Here is an 18,317-nt window from a genome sequence, read left to right as displayed (position 1 = left end):
CTACTCAAACCACTCATTTAAAGAGAACAGAAAGTGGGGGGTACCTGGGTGACTCAGTTAAGCACCTGACTGTTGATCTCAGCTCAGGTCATGATCTCAGGGTTGTGAGATAGAGCCTCATGTCTGGCTCCTTGCTGGGTGTGGAGCCTACTTAAGATCCTCTTTCTTTCTCCCTCTTCCCCTCTCCTCCCAAAAAAAAAAAAAAAAAGAAAAGAAAAGAAAAGAATGGAAGGAAGATGAGAGAGAGAGAGAGAGGACTTTATGGGTATTTGGTGGTATGGATATTTGATAATATGAAAGCATTCTTGTTAATATGTTCTGGTTGATAGTAATATCCTGCTTATTTTCTTAAACAAAAGAGTCATATTTCAGTAGTATTTGCAGTCAAAATGACGTGTTATCTGATATCAGCTTCCAAGTCAGCCAGCGGGAAGGGAGAAGATAGATAAACAAGGTCGGCCTGTGTTCATTATTGCTGAAGCAGGGTGTTGAGTACCAAGAGTTTCATTTTACTAATCTTTCAATTTATGTATGTTTGAAATTTTCTATAATATAAAGATTGTAAAAAAATAAATAAAATGAAAAAATGAAAGGGAAAATTACACTTTTTTAAAAATGGATTGATGCACAACTCTATGAATATAATAAAAAGCATTGAATGCAATACTTTAAAAGACTGAACTTTACAAGATGTGAATTACAGCTCAGGAAAGTTTTTTTAAATCATGTAAGTAAAGAGACTAATATGAGGTACAGCCAATCACATCACTTTCCCAAATTTTCTTTTTTTAAAAGATTTTATTCATTTATTCATTGAGAGACACAGAGAGGCAGAGATACAGGCAGAGGGAGAAGCAGGCTCCTTCCAGGGAGCCCGACATAGGACTTGATCCCAAGACCCCAAGATCACATCCTGAGCCAAAGGCAGATGCTCAGCCACTGAACCACCCACGCATCCCATTTTCCCAAATTTTCATCTAATATCTCTTAGTACACAATTCTTAATAAGCAAACAGCACTATACTTGGAAAAAGAAAAAGAGAACAACTCTGCCCTATTCTGGCCCATCTCGTGAGTTCCGGACTGTTATTGAAATGTTTCGGCACACATCCACCACGATGTCTTCGGGAACTTCAAATAAATTCCCAAACCATAAAAACAAATGAAATTGCTAAAAGCACATACATTTCTCATTCCTCTTTGAAAGGGGAGGAGCTGGTGGAGATTTGATGTGCCATCCCTAAGAGGCTGGGGAAAAAGCTGATATAGGAAGGTGCCATTGTTGAGTGTGTGTGTGTGCCCAGACCTTGGAGGAACTGCTAACATGCCCAGCATGCTCAGGGAAGGGATCAGTTTCTGTCTGATCCAGCATTCTTTGGAATTCCCACCTCCTGCCTGTGCACAGCAATAACCTCCTACCTGGTTTCATTTCCTAGTGGCCAGCCTACTCACATCCCCCTCCATCACACCCTGCACTAATTAGAGCTCTATTAGAGGATCCTTATGCTCTTAAGATAAAAACCAACAGTGTAACCATAGCCTAAAATGTCCAGCATTGTGTGGTCTCTCTTTCTCCAGTGTCATTCCATACCCATGTCTATCTCTCTCCAAGCTCCAGGAACACTGACTGACCTTCTTCAGTCAATAGTCAAAAGTCTTGCCACCACAGGGCCTTTGCAAATGCTGATCCCTCAGCATGGCTAACACCTACCCACCCCTGAGATAATTGAGATCTCAACACCACAAAGCTTTTCTCAGAATAAGCTTCTCTGGTGTCCTGCAGTCAAACTCCCCCATTATTGGTTCCAACACATTTGTCACAGTTGGAATACCACATTTATTTGACTATTTGACTAGTGTCCTGACAAGGATGTAAGCCTCATGAAGAGTGAAATTATATCTCCTTTTGCTCACCACTCCACAAAGTCTGGTATGGTAAGCACAGAATGTTCATCAAATAAAAAAAAAAAAGGAATTCATGAAAAAGGAATGAATGAAGGGATGGATCAATGAAATCTCCAAATACTGACCTCTATGATCACTTTTTGTTAAGAACTTACACAGTCTTCATGAGAATATGTCCTCTTGCAAATTGGATAGTTTTCCCCAAAGATGCCAAAAAAAGAAAGAAATTCCACCTCTAAAACAACCCACTAAAAAGAACTCATCAGTGGCCTTCTCTCTGTGGCACAAATCCATTTCATGGAAAGAATTTTTAGTACTTTAATGGTGCCTTTTCTGCCCTATAGCATATGACAATACAGAGCAATTAGCTCTACAACTATAATATGAAAAGGTTCAAATGCATTGAAATTGGAATTGATTCCTATTTAATCTATGTTTTCATGGGCAATACTTAGGCTTTTCTGAGCCAGCTCATTTAGAAAGGACATGTTCGTAAGGCTTTGGGGATGTTGAAACTCCTCTTCTCCAGGAGAAGAAGGGCCAGAACTCACCTTCATTCTAGCTTGATTTTCCCTAGAGTTATTGTTCCCTCTACAGGTATGCCCTAAATTTGGATCTTGACTCACCTGGGTTGTAAATGTCTGTTCCCAACTGTGATAATCCCTTCCATCTTACCCATGACTTTCATCCTGACCAAGATTATTGGCCTTAGGGAATCTGTCTTTGTATACTCCAGGGCAGGGGCCCCAACACAATTGGGTACTTTCATACAGGTTAATGTCTGCCAGGAGTGATGACCAGGGAGTAGTTGAGTGGGTAGGAGTCATGGCCTCATCTCTTTGGCCATCCCAGATAATAAAGATACTGTCTATCTTTGGTGAAGTGCAGATGTGCAATGGAATCACTTATGGAGCATTTCAAACCTGCCCAAGTCTCAAACCAGACTTGCAGGTGAGGACTGGATATCAGTGCACTCTTAAAGTACCCCAGGGGTGCCTGGATGGCTCAGTCAGTTAGACGTTTGACTCTGGGTTTCAGCTCAGGTAATGATCTCAGGGTCCTGAGATCAAGCCCCAAGTCAGGCTCCATGCTCAGCGCAGAGTCTGCTTGAGATTCTCTCTTCCCTTCTTCCTCTGCCTCTCCCCCCATTCATGTTCTCTGTCTCTCTCTAAAATAAATAAATCAAAAATCTTTTAAAAAATAATAAAGGACCCCAGTGGTTCTGATGTACAGCATACAGCTAACGTTCAGAGCCACTGATCTATTAGTCTGCATCCGGTAAAGTTCTCTCACCTTAATCCTAAAGGGTTAGCCACAGAAAGTAATGATCACCTTCATTGTACAGATATGAAAACTGTGGCTCAGAGAGGTTAAGTGACTTGCCCAAGAACACACAATTTGCAAGTGGCCTAATTTAGATTCAAAAGGTTTTAGCCTCAAAGTCCTCTAGTCTAGAATGAACTGATAGTATATACTCAATAACCAATAAGAATGATGATTAAAGACAATATAGCCTGAGACTGTTTAGCTGTGTTAGTAATAGGTTGGTAGTGATTTTAACTCATTTTCAAGTATTTTGGAGAATAATCCATTTCTTGTCACCCTTCTGAGGAAAAAGGCCACAGGTGTTCCTTCCAAAAAGTTGTGGTTCATAGTTCATGACCTTGCTGCCCTGTCCACACCTCTGATTGTAGCACACAAGGCCACTTACAACAAGATGGATGGTGATGAATACTTGCTCACTACCTAATTACTATTAATCAGCAGCTCAAAACAGACTTTGGCATAGGGCATGTAAGGGCAAAGAGGTGGGAAAAGGCAGCAGAAGGGAAGAGGTAGTTGCTGGAAGACAAAAATAGAGGAAGAGCCCTTGAGAAAGCAGCAGAGACAGAAGCCCCAGCTCCAACAGTATCACAAGATAAAGGACTAGCAGGTGAGACCAGATAGCCAGGTCATTATTGCTGCTGTTCCATCCTGAAATCATTCCAGTTGTCTGAGCCCCTGTTGGAGTGACTGCTAAGACAAATTTTTTGTCTCCTTCACATTTCTGAGTTTTTCTAAGATTACCCATACATACTGTCCTCCTTGTACCTGCAAGTACTGACCAGCACAGTTAGGGAACAGCAATAGTAAGGCATGCTCCCTAAGTACTTCACAGGAAGCTGCTTTAGGCTCTGGCCTCCGGAGGGATGTCTGGATGGCAGGGAGCTTCCCAGAATCCTTTTCATCTCTGAGAAACTGTCGGGCATCCACTGTTCTCCTGGACCACTGCCTGGCGGCTCCACTCTCCGTTCCTTTGCCTGTACTGCCCTCTAGTGTTCACTTCCTACAGCTATCTTTGGGCAACTCTTCTCAGCTGCTGAGTTTAGGAATTCAAAACCTGAAAAGAAACTTCTAACAGGACTATCACTTTGTGAAAATTTGCTGAACGCTATGACACGTTCGCTTTTCCACATGCCCTCAATGCAAAGTATTTTAAAAGTCTATCCATTCACCCATCTATGAAATATTTATTGAGTGCTACCTTAGGATAGGCCTCTTTTTAGATAATAGAAAATACATTTAGGACATCCAAGTGGATATGAGCCCATTCTGGCCCTCATGGAGACCTAGATGGGGACATTGACAATAGACCTCATAAGTGAATGGAAAATGACAACCATGACAGGGTTGCAAAGGACAGGTTCGTGGAGAATAGACTCAGCAAGGGTGTCAGAGAAATGAAATATGAGGGAGGGGATCCCTGGGTGGCTCAGTGGTTTGGCGCCTGCCTTCGGCCTGGGGCGTGGTCCTGGAGTCCCAGGACTGAGTCCTGTCGGGCTCCCTGCGTGGAGCCTGCTTCTCCCTCTACCTGTGTCTCTGCCTCTCTCTCTCTTTCTTTCTCCCTCTCTCTGTGTCTCTCATGAATAAATAAATAAAATCAGAGAGAAAGAAAGAAGAAAGAAGAAAGAAAGAAAGGAAAGAAAGAAAGAAAGAAAGAAAGAAAGAAAGAAAGAAAGAAAGAAAGAAAGAAAGAAAGAAAAGGGAAGGGCAGAGTTACAATGTCCAGAAGGCTGGAGGAGAAGCAAATGCAAGATCTCAAGAGGGAATGGGAGACAGATAAAGAAGCAAAAGCAGTTCTGTGTTGCCAGAATGTAAAAGGTAGGGATGTAACCATGAGGAGAGAACAGGCTGGAGGGGTAACTGAGGGACAGTCTTTATATGGCCTTCAATAAGAATTTTAATATTTATTAGAACTATCAAAGAGAGTTTATGTGTTTTGTTCATTTTGTGTTGTTGGCATCCATTGTGCGGGGGTGATCAGATGTGTGCTTTGAAAAGATCCCACTGACTGTGGGATGAAGCTGGGCTGCAGCTGGGTACAGCTTCATTGGAGACTAGTTCAAAGATTATTAATATAATCCAGGTGAAAGAGAATGGCAACCCAGTCCAGGTGATTTTGGCAGAAGTAGAGGAAAGGAGATGGAGTCAAGACAGTAACTGGGCTTGGCAGTGAATTCACATCAGGAGGATGATGAAGGGTGGGATGCATCAAGAATGAATTCAGATCCTAGTTTGAGTAACAAGGATGGATAGTGGTGCTATTTCCTATGAGAAGGAACACTGGGCAGAGAAACAGATTTAGGGGAGCAGGTAAGAGATGAGAGGAGCATGAGTTTTGTTTGGGCAAATTGACTAATGTGTCTTTAGGACATTCAAGTGGATATGTTAGCCCATTCATTTATTCAATAAGTAATCAAAACAAGCCATAGTGAGTGCTTAATATGTTTTAGGCACTTTTATAAGCTTTTTCCTTTATAAAGTTTACATTGAGCTCATCCCCTCGCCTCAGCATAGAATCCTGCCCACCTGTCCCAGTGAAAGTGTTAGCAGTATGCCATCTCAAAATATGCCACGCTGGCATAAGAATTATGTCGAGCTGAATGCACATGCATGGCAAAGAAGCTTATACAGGACAAGCTTTCTGCCCTGCCCTTGTCTAGTTGGAAGCAGAACATAAATTCCCCTGTGAAGGTGTCCCCCTTCCCACTTCTAGTAACAAGAGGGAGAGAACAACCTTCCTACCACAGACAAGATGGTGCTGAGAGAGTCTACACAAACAAATCTTACTAACTCAGATCAACCATTAGATTCCCCATACTTACCTTCCCACAATTTACCAACCATAGAAGTTGAGTCCTTTTCTTTTGTCTTGTTGCTTCTCTACAAAATCAGTTATCCTTTGTTAAAATGCTATATGACCCCAAATTCTAACCACGCCTTTGAGTTACTCATCACTGCCGCTTCTCCCTTGCCCTCTGCCCCCTCTCTCTACTATTGCTTTCTCTCTCAAGTAAATAAATAAAATCTTTTTTTAAAAAATAGCAAGGCAAAATCAACATACATAATAAAGAGCAAGGAAGAAGATGGGGAGGGAGGAGAAGCAGGCAAGCCACAGGTTGGGAGTATGGGAAAGAGTTTTGAGGGAATTTGGTAAGAAGTTCAAGGTTAACTCTGGATGTGGGAGAATTGAGTAGGAGAAAGGAAGAAACTTGGGGGTTACTGTGAGTTTTGACATAGACCTTTTAAAAGTTCTTCAATAGAGACTGTAACAATTGAAATTCTTTTATAATTAATTAAATAATATGTATAATTAAATAAAATGTTTAAAATAATAATTAATTTTTTAAAATACTTGTTTATTTGAGCAAAAATCAGTTCAACTGGGGCAGCACCAAACCAGAAGTGATGAGGAGCACTCCTCTGACAAGAGCCAGGGGAAAGACAGAAAAGGTCAGGGTGGTGGCACCTGTTGGTTCAAGTCCCTTAAGCATCCACTCTTCATTTCCAATCAAGTTTATTTTTTAATATTTTATTTACTTATTCATGAGAGACACAGAGAGAGAGGCAGAGACACAGGCAGAGGGAGAAGCAGGCTCCTTGCAGGGAGCCCGATGTGGGACTTGATCCCAGGACCCTGGGACCCTGGGACCACCACCTGAGCCAAAGGCAGACAGACGCTCAACCACTGAGCCACCCAGGTGCCCTTCCAATTAGGTCTTGATCTCAAGGTCAAGAGTTCAAGCTCTGCCCTAGGGATTAAAAAAAGGTGGGGCAGCAAAGAAAGGACAGGAGCTGATTGGCTATAGCTTAAAAATTAGTTGGCTGCTTGTGATTGGTGGTCCTTAGTGATTCAATTCATAACCTTGAGATCGTTTCAGGCTTAGATTTTGGTGTGCTTGTATCAGCTGCCGCAGCATTAGAGCCCCCTCAGTCTAATGCCCTCCTTGTTTAATTAATTTGACAAGCTAGAAGCCAAACCTCCCCCAAAATTCCCCTCCCCAGAGGCAAAACTAATCCTTTCTCACCACCACATCCAAACACACATTGTCACAGAACCATCCTAGATCTCATTTATTCTCCTAAAAGCTCACTCATGTTTCTAAAGTCATCTCCATTCTCATCAGTGCCCTTTCTGTTTCCAGCCTCCCAAGAAGTCATTTGTTCTCCAGAAAGTGCTTCTCTGCCCTGCCATATCCCCTCTTATATAAGCAGCAAATTCTAACAGCCTCCTTGAGTCATAATTTTCTATGAACTCTCCCATACCCAAGTGAATAAAAACCTGGCTTTTTTTTTTTTTTAAGATTTTATTTTTTTAAGCCATCTCTATAGCTGACATGGGGCTCAAACCCACAACCTAAGATCAAGAGTCACATCTCCAGTGACTGAGCCAGCCAGGGACCTGAAAAACCTGTCTTGTGAGAGGGTTCAGGGCATATTACCATAAAATATGGCACCTTAGCATATTGAATATTGTAAGCTGAAAGAGTCTGAGAAAACAGCAGAAGCAGAGACGTCTCTCTGATCTTCCCTTCCCCTTCCCTCCTGAAGCAGAGAGAGATTCATAAAACCATCACATGAGAGGTGCCCTCCAGATACTTTAAGGAGAGGAGCATCCTTATCTCCTAGATGAAGAAGCACCTTGCTTATTTGTAATACATAGGAAAATGATGGATGTTTGCATATTAAGCTTGTCTCCTGCAGCCTTACTGTAATTGTTTATTAGTTTGAGGGGTTTGAGGTTTTTTGTTTTTTGGTTTTTGGTTTTTGGGGTTTTTTTTAGTTTTTTGGTTGATTCTTTTGTTTTGTTTTGTTTTTTTTGAGAGAGAGAAAGAGGAAGGAGGGGCAGAGAGAGGGGGAGAGAGAGCCCAGTGCAGAGCCCAGTGTAGAACTGGATCTCACCACCCTGAGATCATGACCTGAGCTGAAATCAAGAGTCAGATGCTTAACTGCCTGAGCCATCCAGGCTCCCCTGGTTGATTCTTTCAGGTTTTTCTGCATGGTCATCTCTGTGAACAGTCAGTTTAATTTTTCCCTTTTCAGTCTGTATATCTTTATTTCCTTCTCTTATCTTATTTTTTATCATATTTCATTAGCAAGGACTTTCCACTACAATGTTGAAAAGGAGTAGTAAAAGGAGATATCTTTACCTTATACCTTACCTTAGTGGGAAAACTTCAAGATTCTCACAAGATTAACTACGATGCTAACTGTGCGGTTTGTACATATTCTATATCAAGATGAGGGCATTACTCTGTATTCCTAGTTCAGTGAGAGTTTTTGTTTTTGTTTTAATCATAACTGGGCACTGGATTTTATCAAATCCTTCTGCATCTAATAATATGAGCATGTGATTTTTCCATTTTAGCTTATTGATATAATGGATTACATTAATTGGTTTTTGAACATTGAACCATCCTTGCATAACTGGGATAAATATCACTTTGTCATGATGTATAGTGTATCAGATTAGAGTTGCTAGTATTGTTTGAGGATTTTTGCCCATGCTCATGAGATGTATTCATCTCAGTTTTCTTGTAATGTCTTGGTCTTGTTTTGGTATTAGAGTAATGCTGGCCTTGTAGAGTAACTTGGGAAGTATTCTCTCTGCTTCTATCCTCTGAAAGAAATTGTAGAGAATTAGTATAATTTCTTCCCAGTATAATTTCTATCAAACATTTAGTTTGATAGAATCAAGCAGTGAACCCATTGGGCCTGGTGCTTTCTGTTTTGGAAGATTATGAATTATTGATTCAATTTTTAATAGATCATCTGTTTAGGTAATCATCCATTTCTGATAATGAAATAGGTAAAATAATAGGTCATCTGTTCTGATCACCTGTGTCTTCCTGTGTGAGTTTTGGCAGATTGTGTCTTTTAAGGAATTGGTCCATTTCACCTAGATCATCAAATTTGTAGGAATAGAGTTTTTCATAGAATTCTTTTATTATCTTTTTAATGTCCGTGGGATCTGTAGTGATGTCCCCTATCATTTCTAATTATTAGTCATTTGTGTCCTTTCTCTTTTTTTTGTTGTTGATTAGCCTGGGTAGAGGTTTATTGATTTTACTGACCTTTTCAAAGACTAGCTTTTGGTTTTATATATTTTTCTCTATTGATTTCTTGTTTTCAATTTCTTTCAAGTCTAACTTTTATTATTCTCTTCTGCTTACTATAGATTTAATTTGATATTCCTTTTTCTATTTTCTTTTTTTTTAAGATTTATTTATTTATTTATTTATTTATTTATTTATTCAGAGAGAGAGAGAGAGGCAGAGACAGGCAGAGGAAGAAGCAGGCTCCATGCAGGAAGCCTGACATGGGACTCGATCCCAGGTCTCCAGGATCACACCACAGGCTGCAGGTGGCGCTAAACTGCTGCGCCACTGGGGCTGCCCCCTTTTTCTATTTTCTTAAGGTAGAAAATTAGATTACTGATTTTAGATCTTTCTTCTTTTCCAATACATGCTTTTATTGTTATAAATTATCCTTTAAGTGCTGCTTTTGCTGCAACTCACAAATTGTGTAAGTTGTGTTTTCATTTTCATTTTGTTCAAAATATTTTTTAAATTACTTTTCAGAATTCTTCTTTGACCCATGTTTTATTTAGGATTGTGCTATTTACTCTTTATGTATTTTGGGATGTTCCAGTTACCTTTCTGTTATTGATTTCTAGTATAATTCCATTATGGTCTGAAAGTAGCCATTTCATGATTTCTATTCTTTTAAATTTATTAAGATGTGTCTTATGGCTCAGAATGTGAGCTCTCTCAGTGAATGTTGAGAAGAATATGTATTCTGTGTTCAATGAAGAAGAATACATATTCTGCTGTTCTTGGATGAAGTAGTCTATAGATGTCCATTATATTTAGTTGATTAAGATGCTGTTGAGTGCAACTGTGTCCTTAGTGATTTTCTGCCTGTTGGATCTGTCCATTTCTGATAGAAGGGTATGGATATTTCCAACGAGGATAATGGATTTCATCTATTTCTCCTCACAGTTCTATCAGTTTTTACCTCCTGCAGTGTGATACTCTGTTGTTAGGCACATACACATTAAGGATGATTATATCTTTTTGGAGAACTGATGCCTTTATTATTATGTAATGCCCTTCTTTATCCCTCATAACTCCCTGGTTTGAGGTCTGCTCTGTCTTAAGTCATTATACTGCTCTTGCATTCCCTTGGTTAGTGTTAGAATATTTTTCTTCATTTGTTTACTTTTAATCTATGTGTATCTTTATATTTAAAATGGGCTGTCTGGGGCACCTGGGTGTCTCAGTTGGTTATGCATCTGCCTTCAGCTCAGGTCATGATCCAAGATTGAGCCCCGCGTCAGGTTCCCTGCTCAGTGGGGAGTCTGCTTCTCCCTCTCCTTCCCCCTACTCATGCTCTCTCTCTTTCTCTCTCAAATAAATATTTTTAAAAATTAAAACAAAATGGATTTCTTATAGACAACAGTTAGGTCTTGTTTTATGATCCACTGTGCCTATCTTTATCTTTTAATTGGTGCATTTAGACTAATGACATTCAGGTGATATTAATACAGCTGGATGAAAAAAAAATAATACAGCTGGATGAATATCTACTATATTTGCTTCTGTTTTCTCTTGCTCTTTGTACTTGTTCTTGTCTTCTACTCTTTTTCTGCCTTCTGTGTTTTTTATTGAGCAATTTATATGATTTTATTTTCTCTCCTCTCTTAGTACTTCAGTTATACTTCTTTTTATTATTTTTCCTTTGTTGACTAGCATTTACAATATACATTTACAACTAATTGAAGTCCACTTTCAAATATCAGGCTGGTCTGAATGTAGTGAGTTATCTCAATTGACTGTTCTGTCAGTTACAGATTGCAGTCCTTGTTCTACTTTTTCCCTGCTTCTCATTACTGCACTTGACTAGTCTTTAAAACACACACACAGACACACGCACTGTACCACTTCATAAGTTGTGTATCTTATAACAAAATAATCCTAATTTTTATCTCTCATCCTTTGTACCATTGCTGTCATTCATTTTGTTTATATAAAATAAGCACATATATAAGCATATATATATATATATACACAAACACAATACATACATAAGCATACATAATTGAATACATTACTACTACTATTATTATTTTTAACAAATTATCCAATGTTAGATCAACTAAGAAAAAAAAATAAAAGTTTTTATTTTACCTTTACTTAATCTTTCAATGCTCTTCTTTTCTTTGTGTAGATTCAAGTATCTGATCTATATCACTTCCTTTCTCTCTAAAAGAATCTATTTTAATATTTCTTGCAGCCTAGTTCTACTGACAACAAATTACCTCAATTTTAGTTTCTCTGAAAAAGTCTTTATTTTTCTGTTACTTCTGAAGGATAATTTCACAGGGTACAGAATCTTTGGTTGATCTCTTTTTTTCTCTCAACACATTAAATATTCATTCCATGCTCTTCTTGTTTGCACAGTTTCTGGGGAGAACACAGATGTAATTCTTATCTTTGTTCCTCTATAAGTCAAATTTTCTCCCTTTCTTTCAGGATTTTTTCTTTATCTTTGATTTTCTGTAGTTTGAAAATTATATGCTCAGGTGTAGTTTTTGGTGAATTTTTTTTTTTTTTTTTTTTTTTTTTTTTGCATTTGTGTTACTTGATGTTCTCTGAGATTCTTGGATCTGTGGTTTTGTGTCTGACGTTTATTTGGAGAAATTCTCAGCTATTATTGTTTCAAATATTTCTTCTCTTCCTTTTTTCTACTGGTATTTCCATTATGTGTATGTTACACTTTTTATAGTTGTCCCATAGTCCTTGCAAATTTGTTCTGGGGTTTTTTTTCAGTATTTTTTCTCTTTGCTTTTAAGTTTTTAAGATCTATTGCTAATATCCTCAAGCTCAGAGATGATTTCTTCCAGCCATATTCCATGTAGTAATAAGCCCATCCAAGGCATTTTTCATTTATGTTGTGGTGGGTTTTCTTTTTCTTTTTTTTTTTTTAATCTCCAGCATTTCTTTTTGGTTCTTTCTTAGTATTTCCATACCTCTGCTTACATGGTCTATCTGTTCTTGTATGCTATCTATTTTATACACCAGAGCTCTTAACACATTCATCATAGTTGTTTTAAATTCCCAGACTGATAATTCCAACATCCCCACCATGTCTGGTTCTGATGCTTGCTTAGTCTCTTCAAATTTTGTGGTTTTTTTTTTTCTTTTAGTATGCTTTATTTTCTTGATAGCCAGACATGATGTACTGAGTAAAAGCCATTGTTGTAAATAGGTTTTTATAGGTAGTAATGTTTCAGTAAGGTGTGAGGAGAAGGGAAGCATTTTATAGTCCTATGATTATGTCTTGGTTTTAGTATGTGTGCTGCCTAGTGCAAGCAGCAGGTCTCAGTCTTTTAATGACCCTGTGCCATTGAACTGTGACCTTCACAAGTTTTTCTCAGTTTTTTTCCTTCCCCTTTGAGTGGGAAAGGATGGCTATAGTGGGCTGGAGTTTATCCCTTCACCCAAGTGGAGGGCTAGAACTGACTGGCATTGGGTATTTCCCTTCCCTAGGCCAGTTAGGATCTGATAATACCTCAGCAGGTTAAGCTCTGGTTAACCAGTTTCCCATGAGGACAGACCTTGTTGTGGAGGCTGAGAAAAATCAAGGCCATTCCACCTCAAGTTTAGCATTAGCACAAGTACAGCCATCTTAGGCCCCTGTGAATAAGAGCTGAACTTTATAGGAAAAACTGCAGAATGTCCTCAATGTCCTCGCAGGGAATCCCATATCAGAAGGACAACAGAGCTCAGAATTGCCCTCAGCAAGAATCCCATATCAGAAAGACAACAGAGCCCACCCCTGTGGTAGAAAATCCCATATTAGAATGAGAACAGAGCTCAATGCCCTTGAAAGCCCCATATCAAAATGTAAACAGAACTTGAGAAATTCTTCCATCCCTTCTGAAAATCCCCTAGACCAGCCTATAAAAAACCCAGCGGTAACCCACTTCGGGGTCCAAGTCCCTGCTCCGCTGTGTCGGGTATACTTGGACCTAAAGCTTGCTAATAAACTTGTGCGCTTGCATCGGTGTCGGCTCCTCAGTGGTTTCTCAGATTCGCAATCTTGGGCACAACACTTGTCAACAGAGTATTCTGACATATTTCAAAATGATTCCTTTCCCCTCCCCATACAGGAAGCCTGAGGGGCTTTTTCTCTGATATTTACTGTGAGAACCTAGTTGAGTTCTTAGAGGTAAAATTCATGAAAGTGGGAAGACACCACCCCCCCCCCCAAACTGGCTTCCTCTAGAGTTTTTAACTCTCAGGCCTGTCCACATTGAGCTTCCAACAATTCATTAATTACAAGTTCAGGTTTTCCTTCCCCTGCACTTGTTCCTCGAAGGCAGCTTCTATCCACAAGTCTCTCTTCAAGATAAACTGTGACTCCTGCATAAACCAGTCTGTCTCTCCAATCTTTGCAGTTGCAGCTTGCCCTGTGTCTTCTCATCATGGATCTAAAGAGCTGTTGATTTTTCAGTCTATTTAGTTTTGCACTTGTTGTTAAGATAGAGTGGCAACTTCCAAGTTCCATGCAGAACTGGAAACTGGAAGTTATTCCTTTTAATGAGAAAAAAATTTAAGTTCATGTAATAATAGAGAATCTCAGCATTTTCATCAGCATAATGAGGGTGTTTTCTCATGTTTTGGGGGGTGCAGTTGGAGGTTAAGAAGAGAAGGGGACATGGAGACTTTCCAAAAAAGATTTAGAAGAAGAAAAGATGTGTCAGGAAGTTGTTTGACATTATTAACTAACCTTTTTTTCAAAGTCTGAGTTTTGATGTTCAGTTGATTTGCTAACCAGTCCCTGGGCACAGTCATATTTGCCCTTTATTGTTTCAAAAGGTGGAAGGAATAGGACAACACAGGCGACCTCTCTGGGAGGAAGCAACTATCCATAGAGCCCAGAAAGGGCCCAGTGGAATTACTCTTTTATGGAAAGAGTCTGTCTCAATTATCCTAATTATTAGCCCCATGACCAACCACAACCCACACACATCAGAAAAGGCCTGATTTAAGTCTCCCTATCATCTCATCGATAATGCTCTTGAGGTGAGTTGAATGCATGAATATGACACATTCTCATCACAATCAGTGGCAACGACAGCCATGGTGTGGAGGGTGACAAAAATTCTCTTTGACCTAACTAATCAGACTTCTCCAAGCCCTCAAGCCCTGACTGTGAGTCCTATCATTGGCCATTTAGTCCAATTTTAGCAAGAATCTTGCTGGGTCAGTTTAGCAAAAAAATCCCCCACTCCTGATATCTGATCAAATTACCCTAACTTATCACCCTTGTCTGCCTTCAGCCAGAATCTTATTGATTCAGTCAAGCAAGAATCCCCCAGCCTTGATGTTTCCTCTTATTTCCATCCACTAACCCTTACCTTGCTCTTTGGCAACAAATTTCCACTTGTCCTTAGTGTAGTCAGAGTTGAACCTGATCTTTCTCTCCCCCTACAAAACCTCATTGTAGTAGTCCCCTGAGTAAGTCTGCCTTACCATATTTAACAAACATCACAGATAATTTTTTCTTTAACGAGAGAATAGGAATGAGTCTTCTCCAAATCAAGAGAATGAGCATGCATACCTTGAAGACGCCTCAAGTGTGATTCAGAAACCCACCTCTAAAGGGGCAGGCTCTTTCTACTCTCCTCCAATCCCAACAATCCATCCCTCCTCCTGGAATTCACTGACATCACTCTCTTTCTAGAGTCTTCTACTCTGAGAAAGCCAGTGATAGCATAGCAGTTTTATTAGTTTGCTAGGGCTGCCATAACAAAGTGCCATAAACTGGATGGCTTGAAACAGCAGAAATTCATTCTCAGTTCTGGATGCTGCAAGACCAAATTAAGGTGATAGCAGGACTATCTTCCCCCCAGAAGGCTCTAGGAAAGAATCCTTCCCTGTTTCTTCCAATTTCTGGTGGCCCCAGGTGTTCCTTGACTTGTGATTTGTTGGCTCCAACTTCTACCTTTATCTTTGTATGGTCTCGCCCATAATGTGTGAATTTTACCTGCCTTATGGAGCTATTAGGAGGAGCAAATTAAATAATTTTTGTAAAATCTTTGCGCACAGCGCCTGGAATTTGGTAAGGGCTCTATACAGGACAGCCATTGATTGTCACCTTCCATTGGTCTGATCTTTCATCCCTCTCTGGTTTCTTTGTGTTTTTTCCAGCCCACCACCATTTACATATTGTTTTTTCCAGAGACCTTCCCTTGACACGTGTTCTTCTGCTGTGGATAGCTCTTCCCCTCAGGGTATATGAGTGAGAGGAGAGGGTGCTAATCTACTCCCCTCAGGCTTTAACTGAAAGTATTCTGATGACTTTGTTGGGAGGAAAACTTTACCTCTCCCAACTTGGATCCAGTGTTGGGGGCCTGAAAATTTAAGTGAAAAAATACAGATTAACAGAAGAAAACACAAGATTTATCTTCACATGTGCAATGCAGGAGAGCTGCCAGTAATGGAAAACTCATGGAGCTACCCAAAAGAAAGGTGTATGTATACCAATTTTTTTAAAGATTTTATTTATTTATTCATGAGACACACACAGAGAGAGAGAGAGAGAGAGAGAGAGAGAGAGAGAGAGGCAGAGACACGGGCAGAGGGAGAAGCAGGCTCCATGCAGGGAGCCTGATGTGGGACTCGATACTAGGACCCCAGGATCACGTCCTGGGCTGAAGGCAGGCGCTCAACCACTGAGCCACCCAGGGATCCCCTGTATACCATTTTTTTAAAAAGGTCTTTTTAGGTCTTCAGTGGGAGAATATGGAAGTGTCTATTGGGTTCTTTGATGCCAGTGGGAATGGGAAATCTACCTTCTTGGCAAATGAATTTTTAGGAAACCCCCTAGGAGAGGAGTTAATAGCAGCTGTATTTTCAGAAGGCTATGCTTTAGGTGATAATGGAAGTTCAAATAAGAACTTAGTAGTAGAGCTTAGTCAGTGAAGCATGTGACTCTTGATCTTGGGGTCATGGGTTTGAGCTCCACATTGAGTGTACAGATTACTTAAAAAATAAAAAATAAAAAAGATTTCTCTCTGCATCAAATGTGTTCAAACATTTTTACTTTAAAAAATTTAAGATTTATTTATTTGAGAGAAAGAGTGGGGAGAGGAGCAGAGGAGACGATTTTCAAGCAGACTCTTTGATGAGCTTGGAGCCTTACACAGGGCTTGATCTCACCACCCCTGAGATCTTGACCTGAGCTGAAAGAGTCATACACTTAACAGACTGAGTCACCCAGGTGCCTCTCAAATGTTTTCACTTTTAAACAATCTTATACCAACTCTGGAGGTCCAAGAGGGTTCCCACAACTCCCAAATAAATTCTTATCTGCTAGCCAACCTGCCAGTTTTTAGCTTTGTCCTTGAGAGCTAAAAGACCTGGGTAAATTATTTAATTCCCTGGGCTTTAATCTGTAAAGTGAAAATAGGGTGGTTGTGAGGATTAGAAGAGACCTACAAATAAAGCATTTGGAACAATTCCCAGACATAGTATGAGTGACATAAATGTTTGCTGTTTTTTTAATTGAGGTATACTTGACATGTAACATTCTATTAGTTTCAGGTGTACAACATAATGATTTGATATGCGTGTATATCATGAAATGATCACCATGTTAAGTTAAATTAAATCAGTCATCAAGTTATTATTTTCATTGTATGAGCATATCAAACTCAACCGTTCCAACACTCAACTCCTCACCCTCCCTCTAGACCTATCCCTCTGCCCAGAGTCCCTTTCTCATATTGTGGCACCATCATCAGCCCGCCACCTGAGTAGAAACCTTGACTCCTCTCTCTCCTTAACCCCAATGAAAAATCAATCACCAAAACTGGTTGATTTTACCTCTTAACTATTTCTTGAATCTGTCCTCTTCACTCTATCCCATTTGTGTCAGAATATTGTTTAGCAAACATTCACTCCTCCACCCTCCATGCAAAAGGATACTTCCTTAGACTCAGTCTCATGTGCTCCTGCTACTTGTCATGTGAACACTCCTCATGTAGGCTGATCACCTGAGCCACAGTAACCCACAGACATGTAATCAAAAGAAGAGAAAGTTTATGCTGTGTGCCACTGAGATTTTGTGGCTGGTTGCAACATTGCAATAAATACTAACAGCTATCTAATATGTCTTTATTATTTTGGGCATTTGTCTTCTAATTTGTATTCTTGCCTCCAGCCTTATCCCTCTCACCTCTTTCTAACAGCTACCAAGTTACTCCACCTAAAATACACATCTGAGTTGATGTGATATACCCAGAACTCTTTGAAAATGATAGAAACCCAATTCAAACCACTCTCAGTAAGAAAAAAAAAAGTGAGAATATATTGGCTTGTGTTAATCATCCAGGGATAGTATTAGCTTCTAGCATGGCTGGATCCAGTTGTCCAAACAAGTTCATCAGGAATAGGTCTCCACTTCTCTCAATCCCAATCTCTTCTATGGTTTCATTCTCAAGGCCTTCCCTAGTAGGGAATGCCACTAAGAGATTCCAGACTTAAATCCTACAATTTTACTAACTCCAAAAGAAAATGGACACTTCTTCACTAATTGCTTCAACAAAAGTCTGGACTGGTTTGGGCCGGATGATCTTCCTTGAACAAACCAGGTACAAGCAGCACTTAGCCTGGAGCCTGAGAATGGGATCATATAAACTGTGAGTGGAAAGAAAAGTGTCCTCCAAGGGGAGAAGATGGGCTTTGTTACCAGAAGGTAGGATCCAAGCAGTCAAAAGCAGTCAATGTTCTAGCACTATTCTTCTTCGGTGGACTCTTCATCAGCATTGGGATGATCTCTCAGCCTCTTGATATAAAATACAAGGCCCTGCAAGACCTGATCCTTTTACTTGTCATGCTTCTCCTCCCTGTTATTATGTGGCATGCCCTTCAGGCTCCTACAACACTACACATCATGCCCCACGCAGCTTCCTATCTTGGGTCATACATTCCCCTTCTCTTGAAACACTCATCTTCTTTCTCTAGCTAATTCCTCCTTACTTGTGAAGCCTCAACTCAGGCCTCACCTGGGCTGGAAGGATT

This window comes from Canis lupus, chromosome 5 (genome assembly GCF_048164855.1).
Source record: "Canis lupus baileyi chromosome 5, mCanLup2.hap1, whole genome shotgun sequence".
In the NCBI taxonomy this organism is placed as follows: domain Eukaryota; kingdom Metazoa; phylum Chordata; class Mammalia; order Carnivora; family Canidae; genus Canis; species Canis lupus.
This window is presented reverse-complemented; position numbering follows the sequence as displayed.